Source organism: Pipistrellus hanaki (genome assembly GCF_964339955.1).
Source record: "Pipistrellus hanaki genome assembly, chromosome: 8".
NCBI lineage: Eukaryota > Metazoa > Chordata > Mammalia > Chiroptera > Vespertilionidae > Pipistrellus > Pipistrellus hanaki.
This window is the reverse complement of record NC_140510.1, coordinates 24,765,761-24,790,750: the sequence shown is the minus strand read 5'-3', so window position 1 is coordinate 24,790,750 and position 24,990 is coordinate 24,765,761. Positions and strand designations below refer to the sequence as shown.

The 24,990-nt window shown below is 37.4% G+C and overlaps 1 protein-coding gene across 2 annotated transcripts in view; it reads left to right on the top strand.

Annotated features, from left to right (window-relative positions):
• Positions 1–24,990, top strand: part of GTDC1 (glycosyltransferase like domain containing 1) — a 348,217-nt gene that overhangs the window by 11,821 nt on the left and 311,406 nt on the right. The window contains exon 2 of one of the 2 annotated variants that reach the window (XM_084891913.1): positions 3,331–3,480. The exons of the other annotated variant lie outside the window; for it this stretch is intronic. The gene's annotated coding sequence lies outside the window, so the exon portion shown is untranslated. The remainder of the gene's footprint in view (positions 1–3,330; positions 3,481–24,990) is intronic. 2 annotated transcript variants of the gene reach the window in all.

Sequence of the window (24,990 nt, the reverse complement as noted above, 5' to 3'; positions counted from 1 at the left end):
ATCAGGAAAAGTAGTGGATGCCAGGAGAGTGTTGGAATATGCAAATTGACCATAAGGGCCCTAAACAAATTCACCTCACAGGTGACAGCTGGCACAATTCAGTCCAAGAATGCTGTGTTTCAGCCTGCTGTTCTAGGGTCTCTCGCAGGAAATAGACTTTTAAGACTGGTATCCAGTACAGGAAGTCTGTTCCGAGAAATGGTTGCTATTCAGCAGAAATACAGAACCAGGAGGACTAGGGGGACACAGAAGAGGCCAACAGTGGAGAATTAGACTTTGACCTGAGGCTGAGCTCCTTGTCTTCTTTCTGCCCAAGGGCAGTATTTACCCCTTGGACTGAGGCAAGGCTGAGCTAAAGTAGAAAGTATAGTGACTATAGTTGTCCGCTGGGGTGACAGGCTTACCCAAGAAATAAAATGATGTGTCGCTTACATTTTGAGAAATAAGTTGGGATATATTCTGAGAAATGACTCATTAGGCAATTCCATTGTTGTGTGAACATCATAGAGTGCACTTGTACAAACCTAGGTGGTCTAGCCTATTACACACCGAGGCTCTGTGGTCTAGTCTGTTGTTCCTAAGCTACAAGTTTGTATAGCATGTTACTGTACTGAATACTGTAGGCATTTGTAATATGGTGGGAAGTATTTGTGCATAAGCATACCTAAACACATGAAACAATAAAAAATATCATATGAAAGAAAAAAGGGGCATACCTAATGGGACACTTACCATGAATGGAGGTTGCAGGACTATAAGTTACTTTGGGTAAGTCATTGAGTGAGTGGTGAGTGAATGTGAGGCTTAAGATATTACTGTACACTATTGTAGACTTTATAAACATTGCACACTGAATTTATTAAAATATTTCTCTTTTTAATAATAAATTAACCTTAGCTTACTGTAACTTTTTAATATAAACTTTCATTTATTTTTAAATATGTTTATGTTTTTATTGATTTTTAGATAGAGAGGAAGGGAGAGGGAAAGATAGAAACATCGATGAGAGAGACATCCATGGGCTACCTCTTGCACACCCTCTACTGGGAAACAGGCCAGCAACTCGGGATCAAACTTGGAATAGAACTTGGGATCGCTTGTCCATGGGATGATGCTCAATCCACTGAGCCACACCAACCAGCTTAACTTATATACTTTTAAATTTTAACTTTATTACTCTTTTGTAATAACAGCTTAAAACACAAATGTATTATAAACTTATACAAATATATTTTCATTATACCCTTATTTTTTAAGCTTTATATTTAACATTTTTTATTTTGATTCTTTACTTTTTAAGCATTAAAAAAAAAAACAACAAAAAAAAACCTAACACACACATTAGCCTAGACCAGTGGTTGGCAAACTCATTAGTCAACAGAGCCAAATATCAACAATGCACCGAAACTGGTTTGGCTCAGTGGATAGAGTGTCAGCGTGCGGACTGAAAGGTTCCAGGTTCGATTCCGGTTAAGGCACATGTGTCAAACACAAGGCCCGCGGGCCAAATCCAGCCCGCCAGGCCTTGCAATGTGGCCCGCACCGCGCTGTCATCACTGCACTCCGCTGTCAGTTTATGACATTGTCAGTTTATGACTGTTCAGTAAACCATTCGGCCCGCGATTTAGGCTGGATTTTAGATTTTGGCCCTTTCTCTGATTGAGTTTGACACCCCTAGGTTAAGGGCATGTACCTTGGTTGCAGTGCACATCCCAAGTAGGGGGTGTGCAGGTGGCAGCTGATCGATGTTTCTCTCTCATTGATGTGACGTTTCTACCTCTCTCTCTCCCTTCCTGTCTGTAAAAAAATCAATACTAAAATATATTTTAAAAATTTATCAACAATACAATGATTAACATTTTTTTGAGAGCCAAATTTTTTTAAACTTCTTCTAATGCCACTTCTTCAAAATAGACTCGCCCAGGCCGTGGTATTTTGTGGAAGGGCCACACTCAAGAGGCCAAAGAGCCACATGTGGCTCGCGAACCGAGGTTTGCCGACCACTGGCCTAGACCTAGTATACAGAATTAGGATTATCTATATCACTACTTTTTACCTCCACATCTTATCCCACTGGGAAGTCTTCAAGGGCAGTAACAGGAATGGAGTTGTCATCTCCTTTAACAATGCCTGCTTCATCTCCTGAAAGACCTGCCTAAGTTCTTCTCTTTTTAAAAAATATTCTAAATATATATATTTTAATTGATTTTAGAGAGGAAGGGGGGGGGAGAGAGAGAGAGAGAGAGAGAGAGAGAGAGAGAGAGAGAGAGAGAGAGAGAGAGGGAGAGAGAGAGAGAAACATCAATGGTAAGAGTCATTGTAACATCAATGGTAAGAGCCTCTTGCACACCCCCTCCTGGGAATGGAGCTTGCAACCCGGTTATTTGTCCTAACTGGGAATCAAACCATGACCTCCTGGTTCATAGGTCAACACTCAACCACTGAGCCATGCCAACCAGGCTGGTTTCTTCTTGTGGAGGTGTCCCTCTTTTCAGAAGTGTATCCATATTTGTTTGCTTAATTTTTTTTTTCTTTTTTAAAATCATACGTTCACTTGTAAGGAGCTAATGCACCATAAATATTTCCTCTGTATTAATGAAACAATTTGGTGTTGGAGTCCATGTTTTCAAACTTTTGAGGAGCTTGTTGGTCTATAAGAGTTTATGCTAAACCCTTCACTGTGGATTTTCTTTGGGTTTCTTCTAAGATCATTATATATGCATTTAAAAAAATTTTTATTTGGCCAAAACATCATTATGTGGTGCATGACTGTATTAAATGATTGGACAGAAGTAAGCAGGGGAACAACTGGGTTCTTCATACAAGAGACACTCGGTATCATATTACCTATTCACTAAATATCCTGTCGGCCAGGGGTCAGCAAACTTCTTTAAAGTACCAGATAGTAAATATTTTGGCATTTATGGGTCACATGGTGTCTGCTGCACCTACTTAAGCCTGCCATTGTAGCATGAAAGCAGCCATAAAAAATATGAAAATGAATAAGTAGCCATGTTCTAATAAAACCTTATTTATGGAGATTGAAATTTTAATTTCATGTAATTTTCACAGGTCACAAAATATTAGTCTTCAAAAACCTTCAAAAGTTTTAAAACTTTTTTTCAACCTTTTATTTATTTTTAATAGGAAATTTATTCTTAGATTGTGGTATACCTAATGGGGCATTTATGTCCTATGGGATCTAGTTTACTGACCCCTGTTTTAGGCAAATAAATGTCTTATCAGTTATGATGCAGAAAGCTTTGCATTACTGAAATAGTTGTTCTCCAGGACAACACTGTTGGTGAGTGACACTGTCTTGTTTTGTAGGTGACACAGATGATAAAAATCCGTTCGAGAATTTATTTGTGACATCTGCAGCAGGTTCAGATCTCTCAGCTATAAGACAAACTGGATACCTCCTAAAGATTTTCATCTGTTATGCACAGAGAGCCAAAATCCGTTACTGAAATTGTCTGGGTGAGCTGCCTTCTGGGTCCTTTGATGCACTAGTAGACAAAGAAGTTGAAAAAGAAAGCTACTGGCTGACTGGCAGAATGTGACACCAATATGGCATCAAGAAGCCCTACTATGAGTCCAAGGACTTTGACTATGACTAAATAAAATTGACTTTTTTTTTTTTTTTTTTTTTGGTGGGGGTAGTTGAAGTAAATTTGATATTTATTTGGGAAATGTGTAATGTATTCTCATTCCATAGTGATACATGGTAATTGCTTTGGTAATCAATCTTTAAAGTTATAGAAGTTATTAGTTACACTTTTTATTATTGGATTCTCTTACCACAAAGCAAATACTCTAAAGACAAACATTTGCTTAACCTAAAAATGTTAACCTAAAAAGATTGATTTAAGGTCTATGATTTTCACATAGAAATTTTTACTTAGGGCATTTTATTTATAAAAAGTTACTGTACCCAGAACTTTCTAGGAAAACATCCTTTTCTGTAGTTTCTTGAAAGTCAGTAGGAAATCATACTGTATAGTATTAATATAGAACAGTTAATAAATTAATAACTTCATTAAAAATAAACTAATAACTTCAGATCTATTAACTAAATTTACTTAAAATGATTTAATGAGTGGGTGTGAACTGGAAATAAACTTATGTATGTAGTAAAATTATTGAATCACAAGAAAACTGGAACATCAAAGTATTCTCTAAACCATATCAGTACTTTATTTGGTTAGAGTCCCTGCTTTTGGCATCCATCTATCTATTTAGATCACTTATAGAGGATTTGAAAACAGTTCTGGGAAATGAGGTAGATTTTCTCAAAGTTGATTCCCATTTTTTTCCTCAGTGAATCTTGAACATTTTTTCTTCTTAGTGTTTAAGAAAAAACTCAGGCCAGGATAAAAACATAGGTTACATTTTATATAGTTCGTACAGTTTATTTACAAACAGGAAAAGATTCCCTCATGACTTACCTTGAAATCTTTATTCAAGGCCTGTACCATTCAATTTGCCAGTGTATCCTGCACTTCAGCACGCTTTGGTCAGAATGCAGTGCAGCTAGCATAGCCATCCTGCCAGGAAAACATTTGCTGGTTGCTGAAGAGTGGAAGTTATACACATCTAATTTACAAGTCAGATTAGAGATCGGAATCATACAATAGCTTTATATGGAATTGATTTCATTTCATGGTTTTAAACTGTGTTTTTCATGAAGCAATGCCTTTAACTAAAAGACAGGTATGTCGTAGCATTTGAATGCCTTAAATTCTTTTAAATCTGAAATATAGAAATGTTTAGATTCTAAAACTCAGAGATTTTGAAATGAAATGCTCTGTCATTCATTGATTATGCCATAATTGAACTGCCGAGCAGATTTTTATTTGGGATTATTGTGATTAATATTTGGAAAACTTTACCATTTTCAAATATAAATTATTTTAGGAAAGACTGTGTGTGTGCGAGTGTGTTCTTAATTGAAGCAGCAAACACCATTTTACCTTATAAATAGGCTTTATTTAGTAAGAAATATATGCATTTATCATTGATAGGCATTTAAACCAGGAATTATGTTGTGGTTTTCTGGGGAGAGGACATAAAATAGAGTACTTTATAGTTTTCCACTATTATTTTTTCTTAAAGTAAACCTTCAAAAAATATTGCATAAAGAAGAATGCATAAATATAACAATAGGTTTCAGGTATTTTTACTTTTCTTGTTCTTACTGAAATTGGGAAGACATAAAAATGGATATGAAAAACTATTTCCCTGCAGCAAGGAAGTGCTATTTATTGGAATTTGAAAACAGTTGCAGAAAAGCATCTGAGTTAATTTTTTAGGTAGTTCTTGAGCCAATAATTGATTTGAGTATAACCAGGAGAAGAAAATCCAGGTGTTTCAAACTAGGTTTATATCAGTAGTCAAAACATTTAGTGTTATCCTTTCTCATTCCCACCACGTGGTGTGGTCTCATTAATTTATTTCTAAGTATGATAAATCATTGGGATTTAGAGAGTGTCTTGACAATTCAACAGTTACATCTTTTTGTCCACTATCTTTTACATAGGACTTTATTTATAGGACATGAGAAAGGTAGTGATCCTGACTTTTATGGAAAGACTTTGAATAAAGATTAATGTAAAGTAAGGATGTAGTAGGAATGCATTACTGTGTTTATGTTAGTAAAGCAGTGACAGTTTAGGTGGTTCCTTCCTTTGCTGCCTTTCCCCTTTACTTTACTTCATAACCACTGGTTAAAGCTCCTTTTCCTTAGAGCGAGGGGAAAGTAATTTTGTGAATGGAGAAAGTGAGTGGAATGTAAAAGGGAAAGGAGGATTATAAATGTGATGGGCAATACGAAAATAGATGAGCACTCATTTTGAATTGATAAGGGTGCTAAAATGAGGATATCATTGGAATACAGTGGTTTATTATTACTAAGTGCTTATTTATTGAAAGCATCCTATATACTAGACATTGTGTAAATTACTTCTAACTCTTCCCACACCTTGAAAGCTGATAAAGTTACCCCAATTTCCTGATGAAACTAGAAGCTAAGTGGCATACCCAAGGTTTCAGAGGAACAAGATAGCCCTATAGCTTGTGGCTGATTTTTATGCAGTGACCGTTACTCTTCCAGTGATTGATAAATGAATGAATAAATAAAAATTGTGAAAGACCAGTATACATTATGGGAAAATTTTAAGACTAATGGCTTTTAATATGAATGACTTCATGTTGGTATTATAGAAAGATGTTGGGCCTATTGATATATTTGCGATTATTATATCTAGACTCTAGAATTCTCCCACTGTCTTTTGTATTGCCTTTGATATTAGTTAATATAGTATTTCATAGCTGTATTTTCAAATATAATTGATGCCATCATACAATAGTATTATAGGAAGGGTCTGTGATAATGAGCTACAACAGCAACTTATATGCAGTAGATCAAGAGCTGAATTGGAGTCAGCTTCAAACATCATATTTAGAAAAAGTTCTTGAAAGCAGTCTGAAACAGCCAAAGGAGACTACCTAAGAATTTGAGGTACAGGAATAATAATGGTGGATAATGGTGTCATGAAGCCCATTAAAATGAGAACTGAATGTTTACAGGCTTTTACAAGCAGACAAGTATAGCCCTGAACAAAACATCATCCCTTAGAAAGGATACATTCAATCACGTGTTGGTTCAGTGGATAGAGCGACAGTCAGCACACTGAAGGATCTTGGGTTCGATTCTGGTAAAGGGCATGTGCCTGGGTTGTGGGCTTGATCCCCAGGAAGGGGCATGCAGGAGGTAGTTGATTGATGCTTCTCTCTCATCTCTTTTGAGTTTCTAACTCTCCCTCTCTTTTTCTCTCAGTAAAAATCAATAAAATATATTAAAAAAGAAACCCACAAAAAAGCAGTGTGGTATAGTAGCCTAAATGTGAGCAGCATCTTAGGAATATTGGGACGAATACAGGGACACAATAACTGAAATTATTTCATACAAAATGTTAGAAAAAATGTTAATTGCTTGAAAATATAGGAAAAAAATTAGCAAATAGGTTATAGGCAAACAAGGCAGTTGGACAAAGGGTAAGAAGTAAGGAGGGTTATTCAAGAGTGAAGTGGTTGTGTGATATTCCTAGATAGAATTTTACTCAAAAAAGGAGAAAACCTGGGAAGAGAAATCAGGAAAAGTGATTTAGAAATAGCACTGAAAGAGGGTAGTAAGCTCCTCAAAGATGGCTAGTAGGCAGAGAAAATATTGAAATGAAGTTGTATTCATATTTTATGGTAATCAAAAGTAACCACCTGTTTTAGAAAAGACAGGCTGGTTATTCCTGTTCATTCTGTGAACTGATTATTTCTGTTCATTCTATTTTACTATAGGCTATTTTTCAATATTTTATCCTTGTATTCTTGTGACATTGGGTAAACACTTTGGACTTGGGCTTGTGTTTTAGAATATGGTTTAGCTTATGTTAAGGATTTTTTTTAATGATTGTTACCAATATATATTCAGCTTTTGGCAAGAAATTACACTTTGTGTTAATTGGGTATCCATGATATCCAGGAAGAAGATATCAAATGAGATTTTTAAAAAATAGATATTTTTATTGATTTTAGTGAGGAAGGAAGAGAGAGAGAGAGATAGTAACATCAATGATGAGAGAGAATCATTGATTGGCTGCCTCCTGCATGCCCCACACTGGGGATTGAGCCCACAACCCAGGCATGTGTCCTGACCAGGAATCAAACCATGACCTCCTTGTTCATAGGTTGATGCTCAACCACTAAGTCACACCAGTGGGGCAGATTTAAATCAGTTTTATTGGTTGTAATTTATATATTAAAAATCCAGTTAATAAATTTTGACATGTGTGTAGATCCATCTAACTATTCACATTCAAGAAATTTAATATTTTAACACCCCTAAAAGTTCCCTATGTCTCTTTTCAATTAGACCTTCCCCCTCCTCCCCATAGACAACTACTGTTCTGATTTCTATTCTTGATTTAGCTTGTTCTTGAACTTTATCTACATGGAATCATTAGAGTATGTACTATTTTGTACCTGGCTTCTTTTCCTCCACATAATGGTTTTGAGATATTTTCATGTTAGTTATTGTGTGTATTAGTGGTTCATTCTGTTTTGTTATTGAGTAGTGTTCTATTTTATCACAATTTGTATATCCGTTATTCTGTAATGGATATTTTATTTTATTGGCAGTTGTGAATAAAGCTGCTACAAACAGAAATTTTGTATGTCTTTTTGTGGGCATGTTTTAATATATGGGTTAAGTACTTAGGAATGGAATTGTTCTCTCATAGGATTGGTGTACAATTGAAACGTTAGAAGTTTACAAATTCCAAAGTGATTGTACCATTCATACCATGCATTTTTAGTTTAAGTCTGTAAATCTATAGTTTGTACTAGGTATAGATATTGGTATGTACTAAATGATTTTTCTTTAGAGAGATAGCTTTTGTGAGTATTTTTCATTTAATAACTGAAATCTAGTAGTTTTATGATACATCTATTTTCAAAAAATTATAGAGGTTATAATGTATAACTTATATACATACAGGTTCTCCTCTCCTCCCCTCCACTCCCCCCTTACCCCATTCCCCAACTGAGTTCCTATGAAACCTTTTATAAGCCGGAAATGAAGTGAAGAAGCAATTGCTATTAATTTAAAAGGGATAATCCTCTTTGGATTTCTTCTTTTTGAAATATGTTCTTATGGATTTGAGAGAGAAAGTGAGAGGGAGAGGAAAACCTCCATGAGAGGGAATCATCAATTGGCTGTCTCCTGCACACCTACTGGGGATCTAGCCTGCATCCCAGGTATGTGCCCTGATCAGGAATGGAACTTGCAACCTCCTGGTGCATGGGATGCTCAGACCAACTGAGCCACACCATCAGGGCTGGATTCCTTTTGGTTAGTGACATAGGTACTAATAAAGGTAGTTTGTAAAGTGAAGTGGTGGCATAGGCAAACTTCCAAAAAAGGCGTACTTGTATTCAATTATTGACTTGGTTTGTTGTACAGAATTTTTTTTAGTCTTCATCTGAGGACATGTTTTTATTTTTATTGAATATCTGTACAGAGAGGGGGGAAGGGAGAGAGAAAAACATGGATTGGTTGACTCCCATGCATACTCCCACCAGGGATTGAACTCAAAACATGGGCATGTGACCTGGCCAGGAATTGAACCTCGAAACCTCTTAGTACACAGGACCATGCTCTAACTGAGCCACCTAGTCAGAGTGTTATACAGAATTTTTAATTTTTTATTTTTTAGATAGTATATGTTTTGATCTGAATCTTAAAAGTGGGCATTCTTCATTTTATGCAGTGGCTCTTTATTAAGTGAATATATAATTAAATGAGTTGTTTAAATATGAATAATATACCAATCTACTAAGGTAAAATTTGTTTGATCAAATGTGAAATCTCCTTTTTTCCTTTTTCTTAATCTATTCAGTAGCTCCCCATTCCTTTTTTATTTTATTATAAATCTATTTACAAAATATTTAAATGAAAACTTTAATAAAATATTAATGATTTAAATAAGGAACTCTTAAAATGAAGAGTCCTTTATAAGCAGTAGATGTAACTTAGGAGAATCACATCTAAGATAATAGGATGAAGACGGACTCATTTGTTTCAGGATTTCAGCTTAAGTTCAAAAGCTGAAAATTAAGGTTAGTAAATATTCTAAAAAGGGATGTGGGGCTTAATAAAAAAGCAAACCGGAATTGCAGCACCCACTTCCTACATATAAAAAAAATAAATTTGAAGAGGGTATTGTATCATTTATGTGAAGAACTATTAATTATTTGGTAGAGAATTATTTGACACTTCGTTAAAGGGACCTTTTGTTCCCAAACCAGGATTTGGGTATGACCTCCAGAAGTGTAGATTGGTATTTAATTTCTTGCCTGGATGTTTAATGAGCTACATCATCTTATTTCTTGCTACCTTCCAGAGTCCTTAAGTGTATGACAAACATTTCCTAGAGTTTGGGGCATTCCTGAACATAGACATGTTTCTGGAGGGGAGAAGAGTGACTGGAGCCAGTGAGATGGCCTGTGGAAAGAGAGGGCAGTAATAAAGAGAGGTGGTATTGGCCCATCTGTAGGACCACAAGGGAAGTGCCCAGGCTTGAGTTGTCTTAGTGGATCCTGCCAAGGAAGGGGACTGGATCAGGTAGTATGAGGTCAGTCTGAGAATGTACCTCTCACACCAGGGAACTATGCAGGGTGGAGGGACCAGCCTTTTTGCCTAATTCAGGGCCACCTTGCCATGAAGACCTGAAATGTACTGTCCAAACTGGGCTCCTTTGTGAATGGGAGAAGGCACTTTAAATAATTAACACAGGATAACAGATCATCCTGCTTCCTGGTCCCCTATTAAAAGCCCGTGGAACTAGCACACAGGACATTTGTCCCTTCCTATCCTGATTCAGAAAAACTAGAAAGTGAGGGAGGAAGTGGAGAAAGGTGAAAGAGTCAAGAATAATATTGAAAAATAAAAACCCCACAAAAAAACCCCCCAAAAAACATACCACAAAACAAAAACAAAAACCCTAAATTCCAAACCCAATTATGTACATTCTCTTTGCTGGCCTATGTTGAGGTGAGGGTACGTAGATATTCTTTGAATAAGATATGAAATTGAAGATTTAAACTGGATTAGACTATATTTTACAGTACTTGAAAGTACAATAACTGAGAAGTAATAGGAATTATCTGGGGTGTTATGGAGAGACGGGGAGTGAGATCTGAAAAGAGTCTAAAGTTATGAAAGGAAATGAAGACCTATTCCACTGATTTCATCTATTTGAACATTTTCTTAGTTTAATAAGTTTAGTTGAACAAACCTTTAGTGAGCACCTACACCCTGATATGTAAAGTACTCTGTTAGTTAGGCATTTTAGGGAAGGCAGAGATGACTAAGATTTTCTGTTCTCAGGGAACTTCTGCTTTAGCCTAGTTAGCTCAACTTAACCCATGGCAAAGTGACATAGATGCTTTAGACATGTACGTGGCAATGCTGTGGGCATGTGGCACAAACCACAGGGGTTCAGGGCAGGCTTGTGGAAGAGGCCGAGTTTGAGCTGTCTTGACAGAAGAGAGGATATCAGCTGGGAAGAAAGGCATTCTATTATAGCATGAGGAGATACTCCAGGCCAGGGACTGGGAATGAGTAGACTGCAGCAGAGAAGTAACGCTGATCCACACTACAATATTTTGCTGTGATAGTTTCCACCGTCAGTTAAGCTTGCCCATTGTAAGAATATTGGTTGACGTTTGATAATTTTTGCATTTCTTCCGTAATGCACAAAGTGTCTTCCTTGATGAGATGTCGTGTGGAAATGTTATTCACTTTAGAAACTAGATGGTTATGAGCATCAAAACCAAACTTTTAAGTCTAATCACAAAGTCTATTACATCCCTTGATTTAAAACAGTAAAATGTAGAGAGGATGATCATTTTCACATGCAATCCTGAGAAGCATTTGGCAGTGCAATTAGTTTCATAACAAGTGATTGTTTTTTAAAGCCTTCCCAGAGTAAGAATGAGTGTCTTGATGCTAGTGTCACTTTTAAATAGCTGTAGCTCCAGGAATGTGTCTGTTCACATTGTTATCTTAAATATCCACCTTATCTATCCATATTGCTGTACTTCAGATGTGAAAGTAAAAATAAAGGTGTGAAGTGCCTCACAGACTTGTAAGGATGGATATTATATAAATTAGAAAAAGCAAATAGTCCATTAGTGCTGAGGCCCTAATGTATTTTCTAAAAGTTTTACACACACACACACACACACACACACACACACACCATTGGACCCAGTGATTTACTTTGCAAAAAATTAAAAACCTTAAATTTATAAGAGGTTTTCCCCCCCTCTGAACTCCAGATATATACAGTTGTTTTGTGATACCCCATATGGATATTTAAACTTAACAAATCTTTTTACTCAAACGTGTTTCATCTGTAATCTTCATCTAAGTTAATGACAAGTTACTCAGACCAAAAACCTTGGAGTCCTTGACTCATTTCTCTCACATCCACACCTCATGTCAGTAAATCATGTTGGCTTTATCGTTAAAATATATCTAGAATATGACCACCTCTCATCACCTCCACTGCTACCTGGTCCAACCCATTAACATGCCTTGGATTGCCCTTTGACTGGCCTTCTTGCTTCCTCTAGCAGTACTCACCTCCTATCCCAGCAGTTTAGTCTAACTTCAGCGCAGTAGCTAAAATCACCACAGTTAAAACATACATCAAGTCCTGTCATTCTTTATTTCAAAACTTCATTTATTTCCTTTCTCACATGAAAAGCTAACTTACAATAGTAGTAGTTGGTAAGGCTCTAGGTGATGTTATTGCCCCATCTGCAGCCTCATCTTTTTCCTCTTTTTACTACTCTGCATTCACATCTGGAACCACATTGTTCCTTGACTAGTTGGCCTGGGGGCCTTTGCACTTGTACTTCCCTTTGCCTGGAATGCTCTTCCCCAGATAACCAAGGACTTAGATTATTCCCTAACCCTTCTGGGATCTTTATTGAAGTGTTACATTCCTTTTCATTTTTACGGTCAGTCTTTTTCCTGTTGGGATGAAAACTTGATGAAGGCAGGGGACTTTGTTTTGTTTACTTTTGTACCACCACACTCAAAATGATTAATTCCTGGTACTTTGTTGGTAATATATAATTGATTTAATGAACAAAAGACAATAAAAGACGTATTATATAGTGCTTAACCTTGTAGTAAAACTTGATGTGCCCTTTATAGGCATCTTTGGACAGTGATGCTATTTCCAAATGCCTGAATGTTTGTTCTCCTTTCTAATTTTTAAATCAAATATATTGGGATATAACTTAAATATAATAAAAGGCACTTAAGTGTACAGTTTCATGAGTTTTGAAAAATATACACATGTATGTAACTACTACTACTACTACTACTACAATCAAGGTATAGAACATTTTTATCACCTCAAACAGATCCTGAGTCCCTTTGTAAGTCACTTCTCACACCCTCCCTCATCTTATTTCCAGGCAACTATTGATCTGTTTTTTTTATCACTGTGACTTAGTTTTACCCTGGAGTTTCATATAAAAAGAATCATACATTATGCACTCTTTTCAGCCTAATGTGTTTTTTTTTAACTTAACTGTTATTGTATGTCTTAGTAGTTCTTTTTCTCTGCAGAGTAGTGTTCATTGTATAAATGTTCCACAATTTGCTTACCCATTTATCTGTTTAAGGACATTTGCGGGTGGTGGTTCTAGTTTTCATGTACAAGTCTTTCTGTACATATGCTTTAACTCTTCTGGGCTAGATGCCCAGGATTATAATTGGTAAGTACATATTTAACTTCGATAGAAACTGCAAGGTACAAGAGCAATATACAGAAATCAGTTGTATTTCTGTACACTAGCAATGAATACAATAAAAGTGAACTTAATCCTATATAATAAAGAGGTAATTTGCAAATTCCAACACACAATATGCCCCCCCCCCCCCCCCCATCCAATGTAGTCAAAGATGGCTGCCCCTGTGTGGACACAAGATGGCTGGTAGGGGAGGGCAGTTGTGGGCGATCAGGCCAGCAGGGGAGGGTAGTTGTGGGGGACTCAGGCCTGCAGGGGAAGGGAGTAGAGGAGGAACCAGGCCTGTAAGGGAGGGGGTTGGGGAGGACATGCCAGCTGGAAAGGGCAGTTGTGGCGGGGATGAGACCTGCAGGGGAGGGCAGTTGGGGGTGGACCAGGCCTGCAGGGGAGGGCAGTTGCAGTGGGGACCAGGCCAGCAGGGCATGGCAGTTGGAGGGGATCCAGCCTGCAGGGGAGGGCAGTTGGGGGTGACCAATCCTGCAGGGGAGGGCAGTTGGACGGGATCAGGCCTACAGGGGAGGGTAGTTGGGGGTGACCAGGCCAGCAGGGGAGAACAGTTAGGGGTGAGCAGGCTGGCAAGGGAGGGAAGTTAGGGGCAATCAGGCTGGCAGGGGAGCAGTTGGGCATTGATTAGGCTGGCTGAGGTGATCAGACTGACAGGCAGAAGGGGTTAGGAGCAATCAGGCAGGTAGGCAGGTGAGCGGAAGGGAGCCAGCAGTCCTGGACTGTAAGAGGGATGTTTGACTGTCTGTTTAGGCCTAATCCCAGTAGGGCAGTTGGACATCCCTTGAGGGGTCCCTTGAGACGGTGCAGGCTGGGCTGAGGGGCACACCTCCCCCTGCACGAATTTTGTGCACTGGGCCTCTAGTTTTATTTACAATAGCACAAGAAATTCAATAGGAACAAATTTAACAAAAGCGGCACAAAAATTATATTCCCAAACCTACAAAAGTTGGAAGAAATTAAAGAAATAAATAGAAATATATTGCACGTTTGTGTGTCAAAGAAGTTGGTAGTGTTAGGTGGCAATACTCTTCCAAATGAAATACCAATTTTAAGACAATCTCTGTCAAAATCGTAGCTGCCTTTTTTTTTCTTTCAGAAAATGAAAAACTGATCCTAAATTTTATATGGAAACTTAGGTTCTCCAGAATACTCAGAATAGTCTTAAAAAAGAAGAAAAGTGAAAGACTCATCCTGATTTCAAAACTTATTACAAAGCTACAGTAATCAAGGCAGTTTGATACTGGTAGAATGGTAGACATATAAATCAGTGGAATAGAATTGAGAGTCCAGAAATAAATCTTGACATTTATGTGTAATTGACTTTTGACAAGGGTGCCAAGATAATTCAATAGAGAAAGAATAACCTGTTTAACAAGTGGTGCTGGGACAACTTTGTATCCATTAGCAAAATCATAAAGTTGGACCCTTTTTTAAATACCATCTGTTACAATTAATGTCAAATGAAAGAATTAAAACTATAAAACTCTTAGAAGAAAACATGAGAGTAAATCTTCATGTTCTTGGGTTAAGCAAAGCATTGGAACATACCAAAAGCACAAGTGACAAAAGAAAAAATAGGTAAATTTAACTTCATCAACATTAAAACTTTCATACTTCAAAAGATACCATCAAGAAAGTGAAGAAACAACCCACTGAATGGGACAATATATTTGCAAATTATATCTCTGGTAAAGGGCTTATATCTACAATATATAAAAGTAATCAAAAGAAAAGTAATTAAAAATGTGCAAAGTGTCTGTGAAGTATGTCTATATGTCAGATATGTTCCTTTAAAAAATAATATTTATTGTTGAATGTGTTATAGATGTACCCCTCCCCCCATATGTTCTTTATTCCCTTTATTTATTTATTTTTTCTGCTTTCACTAGGATTAGTATTTATTTTTAACCTCATCTTTTGGATTATTAGCTATATATATTTGTTTATTTTTATTTACTGGTTTCTATTGGATTTATAATACAAATTTCAACTTATCACAGTCTATATTCCAATGATATTATACCACTTTATATAATTTACAAGCTTTTACATGTTGCATCTTTTTCCTCCTGTTCTTTGTAGTTTTGTTGCATATTTTATTTTATGTAAAACATCACAGTGTTTTTTTTTAAATTATTTTTTTTAAACATTCAGTTTTCTTTTAGAGGAATTGGAAATGAGAAAAAAAAGTCTATTATATTTACTTGCATATTTATTATTTCTTTTGGTCTTCATTCCTTCATGTAGATCAGTGCTTACAAATAGTATAATTTTTCTTCAGTCTGATGAAATTAACATTTCTTATAGCACAGCTCTACTGTCAACATATTCTCACCTTTTATTTGAAAATGTTTTATTTAGCCTTTATTTTTGAATTGTACCCTGAATTTTCCCCCCCTTTATTTTGGATCAACAGGTTTTCTTATCCTTCTTCTCCCTGTAAATAGAATATTGTAATCTGTTGTTATTTTTACACCTTTGTGCTGTTTAGAGATTCTCTTTGCTATCAGTTTTTAGCTTTTTCTTTTTCTTTTTTTTCTTTCTTTTTTTTATTTATTTTTTTATTTTTTATGTGGTGTGTGTCAGTGTAGTTTTTGGGTAGGTATTCTGCTTGAGGTTTTTTGAGTTTCTTGGATAGGTAGGTTTATTTATCATTGTCTTCTAATTTGAAAACTTTTAGGCCATTAATTTTTCAAAACTTTCTTCTGCTTTTCTTTTTTGGGTTTCCAGTTACACATGTGATTGATGACTAGGTATTACTCACAGGTCACTGAGACCCAAATCATTTTTTTTCAGCCTCTTTTTTTTCTGTGTTTTTATTTGGGCAGTTTTTATTGTTGTGTCTTCAAGTTAAATGATCTTGTCTTCTGTATTGTCACAAAAACCACCTAGTGCATTTAAAAAAAAAAAAGACATTTTGATTTAATCTCTCGAAGTTCTACTTTTTAAAATAGCTTTTATTTTTTCATCATGATATATTTAAAAATAAATTCTTGAATACCTTGTTAAGCACACTTTTAATGTACTTGCTTTTTAAATGTCATAAGTATGCTAGTGTAAATGTTGGTAAGATTGTTCTTGAGTAGCCTTTACTATAGAGCTAATTCAGTCTACATCGTTTCGGCCATTTCTAGAAGTGTAATCCGTTGTTTTGTCTTAGCAATGAGTCACTTTTTTCTTCCTCACAAGTGTGGTAATTTTTGGTTAGCTGATGGGCATTGTGAATTTTGTATTATCCAGTGTCCTGATTTCATTGTCTTTTCACAAAGAGTATTAGTTTTGAGTTCTTTGTGGATTAGCTTTATCTTGAGGCTGGTTTTTAAATGTTGGTAAGATTGTTCTTGAGTAACCTTTACTATAGAGCTAATTCAATCTGTTATTAAGATATGACCCTTCTGCCGGGACCGGTTTGGCTCAATGGATAGAGCGTCGGCTTGGGGACTGAAGGGTCCCGGGTTCGATTCCGGTCAAGAGCATGTACCTTGGTTGCGGGCATATCCCCAGTAGGGGGTGTGCAAGAGGCAGCTGATCGATGACTCTCTCTCATCGATGTTTCTAACTCTGTATCTCTCTCCCTTCCTCTCTGTACAAAAATCAATAAAATATATTTTTTAAAAAAAAAGATATGACCCTTCTTCATGCTCTGTTGGATTTCATGTTTGATCAATGCAATATCTACTCTTCTGTTCTGACCTTGAACATCATCTAGGCCTACATGATTTTTGGGTACTGTTTAGTTTATTGCTCTCTCATATTTGTTCTTCAACCAGCCTCATAGAGTCTTATAATATTAATCAGAAATGGGAATCCATAAATTGATATATGGAAGATCCCTATGTAGATATTCCTATGTAGATATGTTGAGATTTTTCTCTACCTAGCTACTTTCTCTTATGCACTACATCCTCACAAATGTCATCCACCTTAGCCTCTCTGAAACTCTAATAATCTACTCCTGCAATTCAGCTAAACCTCCATGGTGCATAGAGTGCCTCTAGGTAGAAAACCAGGGTACCCATAGGTTCATCTTATTGTCTTCCCTACTTCAGGTTTTACAGTTCAGTACTGCCGTATTGGGCACTGTCTGAAACAGTTTTATATATTTTGTATAGTTTTCTGGTTGGTTACAGTGGGAAGGGGGCAAGTCTGGTGCCAGTTATTTCAGCATAGCTAGAATTAGAAATGCTTTGTGACTCCCCTTTTTAGTGTTGAGCTTTAAGAAAAAAAGTTTATGTGTACATTTAAAGACAGCCTTTATATCTATCTACAATATATCTATCTATATATTTATCTCTCTCTCTATCCCTATCTCTATTGTGTAACTCCTTTCTTGATGATTTTCCTTTTAAAAAAATTATTGATATTTTACAGAGAGGAAGGGAGAGGAATAGAAACATCGATGAGAGAGAAACATCTATCATCTGCCTCCTGCACACCTCCCACTGGGGATGTGTCCACAAACAAGGTACATAACCTTGACCAGAATCAAACCTAAGACCCTTCAGTTCACAGGCTGATGCTCTATCCACTGAGCCAAACTGGTTTCGGCATTACTTTTATTTTTTTAACTTTTTAAATATATTTTATTGATTTTTTACAGAGAGGAAGAGAGAGGGATAGAGAGTTAGAAACATTGATGAGAGAGAAACATCAATCAGCTGCCTCCTGACCCCCTCTCCCCCTTTTGGGGGTGTACTCGCAACAAAGGTACATGCCCTTGACCAGAATCGAACCTGGGTCCTTTCAGTCCGCAGGCCGACGCTCTATCCACTGAGCCAAACCGGTTTCGGCATGACTTCTTTTTTAAAGTATGTTATGCAGACATCTATATGCTCCACCCTGAACAGTTTGCTCAGTGATTAGAGAGTTGGCCCTCACACGGAAGGATCACCGGTTTGATGGGTTTGATTCACTGTTAAGGGCATGTATAGTACCTGGGTTGCAGTTCGATCCCTGGCCCTGGTTGGGCATGTGCAAGAGGCAACCAACTATGTGTTTCTCTCTCTTTCCACTTCCTTCCACTCTCTCTAAAAACTCAATGGAAAAGATATCCTTGAGTGAGGATTAACAAAAACAAAACAAAACAAAACAAAAAGGTGTTCTCCTCCTAGTTTTTCTTATTTCTATTTTCTTCTAGTATTTTGTTCATATTGAGACCAGTTTCCATTTTTAGTGACTCTCTTCTTCCTTGAACCTATATTTTCTTTGATTGTCCTTGTTAAGAAAGGAAGTTTTAATATTTAACCTTGGCATTTTAGGGCCTCTCTAGTTAGGCTTTAGTCTGCTTTTGCTACCCTTATTTTCCACTTTTTAAAAAATACCAAACAAAATGCTCCAGCGTCTGGTCACATTCCTGGGCTTACCTCTTTTTCTACAATACTTTTTCTTTTGCTGAAAGCTCTTCACCTCTCCCTGTCAAAATCCTAATCATTCTTTATAGTCTTTCATTTCTTTATGGCAGTGCTTTTTTTAGTAGGATGTTACAGTTTTTTGACTATTTATCAAGTCTTTATAAAATTGTAAGTTCATTGAATGATTGAATCATCTTTGATTTGCACATAGGGCCCGATTTAGCCTAGAGCCTGGCATGGAGTTGATATTCTGTAAATACAATTGAATCTCTCTATATAAAAGCCTAAGCGACCATCTGACTGTCCAACTGTCCAGTAGCTATGACATGCACTGACCACCAGGGGGCAGATGCTCAATGCAGGAGTGGAAACCACAGGCATGGAAACATGGAACAGACTGATGAATCTCAGAGGGAAGGGGGGAGTGGGGAGTGTACCATGGGGTCCCTCGGCCTGGCCTGTGGGGAACAGGTCGAAACTGGCTCTCCAGGCCTCTAGAATTTATATAAACACTCTTTAAAACAGACAGCCTTTAGGGTATCATGAAGTTGGTCTCCACTGTGGCTTATTGAATGAATAAGCATATGCATAAGAGTGTACTACTACTCTAGGCGTTATGCCCTAAAGATAGATATTTCTGAATGGCTGGGTTCTAAAGGAAGGAACAGAAATAAAGAGTCCCTTCATTAGATCTAAGTAGTGTTCGTTCACCCAATAAAGATTGGGAATTGCTCTGAAATGGCACAGTACTTATTCTCTGTGTAATTTATTTTTTTAACTTTCATGCTGGTCTTCTAGTTTAACCTTATTGATCAACATATTTTGTTTTTATTCAGAGTAGGCACTATTTATGGTTCTTGAATAATTTTTTTTCAGAATATATATTTTACAAGACCTGGCTTTTTTTTTTTTAGATTTATTATTTGTTTGTTTGTTTGTTTGTTTATTTATTTATTTATTTATTTATTTATTTATTTATTTTAGAGAGAAAGGAAGACATAGATAGATAGATAGATAGATAGATAGATAGACAGAAACATTGATTTCTTGTCCCACTAATCTATGTAGTCATTAGTTGATTCTTGTCTGTGCCCTGATCTGGGATCGAACCTGCAGACTTGGTATATTGAGACAACACTCTAACCAACTGAGCTACCCACCCAGGGCCTTGGACAACTTTTATATTGATACAAATGGCAGCGACGGACATTTTCTGCCATGAGTAATTGTGTAGATGGGTGCTATGCTGGAATAGAATAGGAGCACTTGGGTTTTGGGAGGCCCTTTTAGGTTCTCAGAGGCCTGCATCTAGTTGTATAAATTGGGAAGGACCAAATGTGCTTTACTTAGCACACCTTACAGCGACTGCGCAGACTATTTTCAGATAGTCCTTCAGATAGTGAAAGTCATTCGTCATTGCTTAATTTTATACGCTCTTGTATTTATTTATACCTACTGTCATTTGCTGAGGTCATCCCTTCAAAAACATGTTCTTGAGGACCCATGATGTGCTGGATGCTTGTTCTGGCATTTAAGATAAAAATGATGTGCCTCCTGGAGGAGTGGCAATGGCCTTCAGGAGTCTTGATTACTGATTGGAGGTCACAGTGTAAGGAACCTAGCAGGTAATGCTACATTTGCTTCAAAAAGCAGAGACTAAATGTCAACCAATGGTTTCAGGTCCTAATTCAACACTAATAGGAATCCATAACTTGGGTTGCAGTGAAGAAAGAAACTTTATTATGTGTTAACAGCTCAAATCCTATGTAATAAAGAGGCAATATACAAATTGACCCTCACACCCTTGCACAAGATGTCTGCCCCCATGTGGTCAAAGATGGCTGCCACAAGATGGCTGGCAGGGGAGGGTCGTTGTGGGCAATTAGGCTAGCAGGGGAGGGCAGTTAGGAGCAACCAGGCCAACAGGGGAGGGCAGTTGGTGGTTACCAGGCCAGCAGGGGGACATTTGGGCTGGCAGAGGAGCAAGTTAGGTGTCAATCAGGTTGGCAGGGGAGTGGTTAGGGGGTGATCAGGTGAGCGGTTGAGAGCCAGCAGTCCCTGTTGGTTTTGGCCCAATCCCTGTGGACATCCCCCAAGGGGTCCCAGATAGGAGAGGTTCAGGCTGGGCTGTGGCACCCCTCTTACCCCATTTCCCCCCGATCCCCATTCACAAATTTCATGCACTGGGCCTCTAGTATGATATAACATTGTTGTTGAACAGCACAATAGTGTTATAGCTCAGCGATGAGGGATGGAACAGCACAGCTGTGAGGGGCCCTTGGAACTAGGCAGTCCTGAGGTGAGGCCCCTCTCCAACTAGCCAACTGTGTTCCACCTGCCCTCCTCTACCTGCCCTGCTCCCCTGCCCTCCTCCACCTGCCCTGCTCCCCTGCCCTCATCCATCTGCCCTGCTCCCCTACCCTCATCCATCTGCCCTGCTTCCCCTGCCCTCATCCATCTGCCCTGCTTCCCCTGCCCTCATCCATCTGCCCTGCTCCATGTGCCCTGCTCCCCCTGCCCTGCTCCACCTGCTCTGCTCCACCTGCCCTGCTCCCCCTGCCCTGCTCCCCCTGCCCTGCTCTTCCTGCCCTGCTCCATCTGCCCTGCTCCCCCTGCCCTGCTCCACCTGGTCTCATCCATCTGCCCAGCAGGAGTTTTGCAACTGGAAAATCTTATCCTTGGAACAATGTTCATAAATTTCCAGGAGAGGAAAAAGTACCTTTAAACACTTGCCTAGCCACATAGCACTAGGCTATTTTGTTAGAGGAGCATTCAAATAAGAATCGTCCTATATACCTGACCTCTTCTCACCTCCCTGACCTTGACTCTGGCTCAGAAAACCTAGAAAGGTGGCAGAAGAAAAAGTTCTTGGTGAGAAGAAAATTCTTTCCCCCTCCTCACTAACAGTGGTCAGCTCTGGGCAGGCTCCAACTGAATGGAGTACATAAGATTTAATGTTAAATGTACTTTGGAGTTTAAATTATTATTTGGATCTAATCCTTTAATTCAGAAAAATTTCAAGACATGTTGAAACAGTAATATAATAAACACCTCATACCTTTACCACTTAGTAACATTTGGCTACATGTATTTATTGTATGTATACTTTTTCAGCCCATGCAAATAACACTTTACTCCTAAATATTTTAGCTTGTTTATCTTAAATATTAAGATATTCTCCTGTGTAATTACAATATCATTATCACACCCAGGAATTTACCAGTGATAAAATAATGTTAGATAACATATAGTCCATATTCAAATTTCCCTAGTTATCTATCTGAGATTAGTTATTTTAAATTACTGAACTGAGACTTACCACTTAAAGTGATCTGACAACTTTCTGTTCCTTCTGAGGGACCAGAAAAGTCCTGAGGATTACTTGAGTTCTTTCTGAAGGGCAGAGGTTGGTTTACATCTGAATAGGTTGAACGGATCAGTAAGAGACAAAAATAAATTTTTTGCATGAAACTCATCTTTTCTTCGTGGTCAGCACTTTGGGTACTTTTGCACTGTTCAAGAATAGATTTCCCAAAGATGAAACAAAATTGACAGAGTGATGATAATTGTTGAAGCCAGGTGATATGGTTCATTAAACTCTTCTCTCTACTGTTGAATTTGAAAATTTCCATAATAAAAAGTCAAAGGACTTTTAAAGTCTGGCGTTTTCTAATTTGTAGATTTGGAATATTAGAAAGTCACTAAATACATTGTTTATTAGTATTAGTATCAGAAGGAATCAATTTACAAAACGAAAACATAGTAATAATAATAGTTCTGATTTTTGAGTATTTAGTAAATACCAGGTATTAGGCTAAATCTTTTCCACATTCAGACCTTTCCAAGGTAAATTACATTAATTTTATTAAAAAAATAATCATTCTTGCCCTGGCCTGTGTTGCTCAGTTGGTTGGAGTGTTGTCCTGTGAACCAAAAGGTGTCGGGTTTGATTCCTGGTCAGGGCATATACTCGGGTTTTAGGTTAGATGTCTCTTTCCCTCCCTCCCTCCCTCCCTCCCTCCCTCCCTCCCTTCCTCCCTCCCTCCCTCCCTCCCTACCTTTAAAATCAATAAAAAAACATTCTTGAGTGAGGATTAAAAAATTTTTTAAAGTCATTCCTTTAGCTCAGTGGATAGAGTTTCAGCCTGTGGACCAAAGGGTCCCAGTTCAATTCTGGTCAAGGGCATGTACCTTGGTTTCAGGCTCCTCCCCGGCCCGGGCCCTGGTCGAGCATCGTGCAGGAGGCAACCAATCCATGTGTTTCTCTCACATGGATGTTTCTCTCTGTCTTTCCCTCTCTCTCTCCCACTCTCACTAAAAATCAATGAAAAAATATCCTTGTGTGAGGATTAACAACAACAACAAAAGTCATTTAAAAACAAACAAACAATCATTCTTTGGAGTTCATTACTCAGTAGGAAGGCTTATCTTCAACTTTTTTTTTTTATTTTTTTATTTTTTTTAGTTCGCTATTTGTCTCTGAGGTGAAGAAGGGACTGAGCCCAGGATTTGTACTAATAATGGAGTGGGTGACCTGGGTGAAAGTGTAGGTCTGGGTGAAAGTTCATGTTGGGTCCAAAATTAAGGCTAAAGGTTATAAGGAACAGAGTTGAATCTAAGGGATTTCATTGTGGTACCAAGTTGGCTCTAATTCAGTTTTATCAGGTAATACGGAGTTCTGAATTACCGGTAGATGGAAATGGGTCATTTCTCCCAAGTTAAAATAAAATACCCACAACACTTAGTGTTTAGTTTTGTTAGGACTTATTTGGGATTTCAAATATTTTATACATTTATAGCTAGAGTGATAAATTTGGTGTGGGTGGAATCTTTTTTTGGTACTTTTCATATTGAATAGTATTTTTTTCTCACTTAAAATCTTCTTACTAAAGCTAGGATTTTGTGATTTTATCCTTAAAAAGTCACTTTTGATGGAAATCAGTAAAATACCATTCTAAATATTTCTGTACACATCAGATGCATTAATGATTTCTGAGTATTAAACACAATTTATGTCTTCCTTTTTATTTAGTTCAATATATTTTGTAAAGTTTTTAGAAATGAATAATTACTAAAATAAATTACACTGATAAATGAGATGATTGTAGTTGACCTTTCTAAGAGAGACAATTTACTCATTAATCTTCAGTGTTTCTTAGCAACACAAAGTATTCCTATCCTGGGAATTTTCATATCTTTCTTCAGACACACATTTGGAAATATTTTATATGACTTGATGGCTGTCCATCTGTCCTTAAGTTCTCTCACTGCCTAAATGTCCTCATTAAACTTCACATTCACACAATGCATTCTTTCAGCTTAATAATCCACAGTTTGACTTGAGGATCATTTGGCTTGTCAAATTCTTAAGAGTTTTGGGAAATACATTTATTTTGGGTATTATGAAACTAAAAGTTATTGAAAATGTGTTATATTTTTATAATAAAAGAGTTGAAAATATTGCTTTGGGAGCTAGCTATTTTCTTATTGTCCTTAGCCTCTAGGGAGGTAGCTTAATCATTTGTGATAAAGAAATTGCTTGGTTATTTTTCTCAAGTATTAAGTTTAGACCATAATTTATGAAAATGCTGGGTTCATAGGGTATGCTGTCATTTATCCATTCAACAGATATTTATTGAGCATTTATAACCTGTCAGGCTCTGTGACAGGCCCTGGGGATAAGGTGCTGAGCAAAAATATGGCATTTCTCCCCTCTAGGAAAGAATCGTGATGTTAGAGTGCATGCAGTGAAAAAAACCTGATCAGCTGCTGTGCGAAGAACATTCCAGTAGGAGCAGCATGTATAAAGGAGGCCCCTGAACACATTGAGGACCTGCCAGAAGGCCAGCGAAATTGGGGTTCTGAGAATGAATACTCATAATAAGGCACGCTTTACAAAGAATATGAAATCTGGTCATCTTTCCACTGATTTCTACGTATCTGTTTTAGATAATAAATTCTGTTTTCAGATATTATCAGATGTGAAGATCCCTTAGAATGCATTTACTCCAGTTAGTGATTTAAAGCCCTACATTAACTATTATTACTAACCCAGCGACAGGGTCCTCTTTTTCTTCCTTGGAACCAGCTGTGTTTTCAGATTTCATTTTCAGACACCTTTAATTATGAGAGAATTGTGTATTTTTATTTTTTAGAGAGAATGGAAGGGAGGGGGAGAGACAGGGAGAAAAAGAGTAGCATTGATGTAAGAAAGACACATTGATTGGTTGCTTCCCGCCTGTGCCCTGAC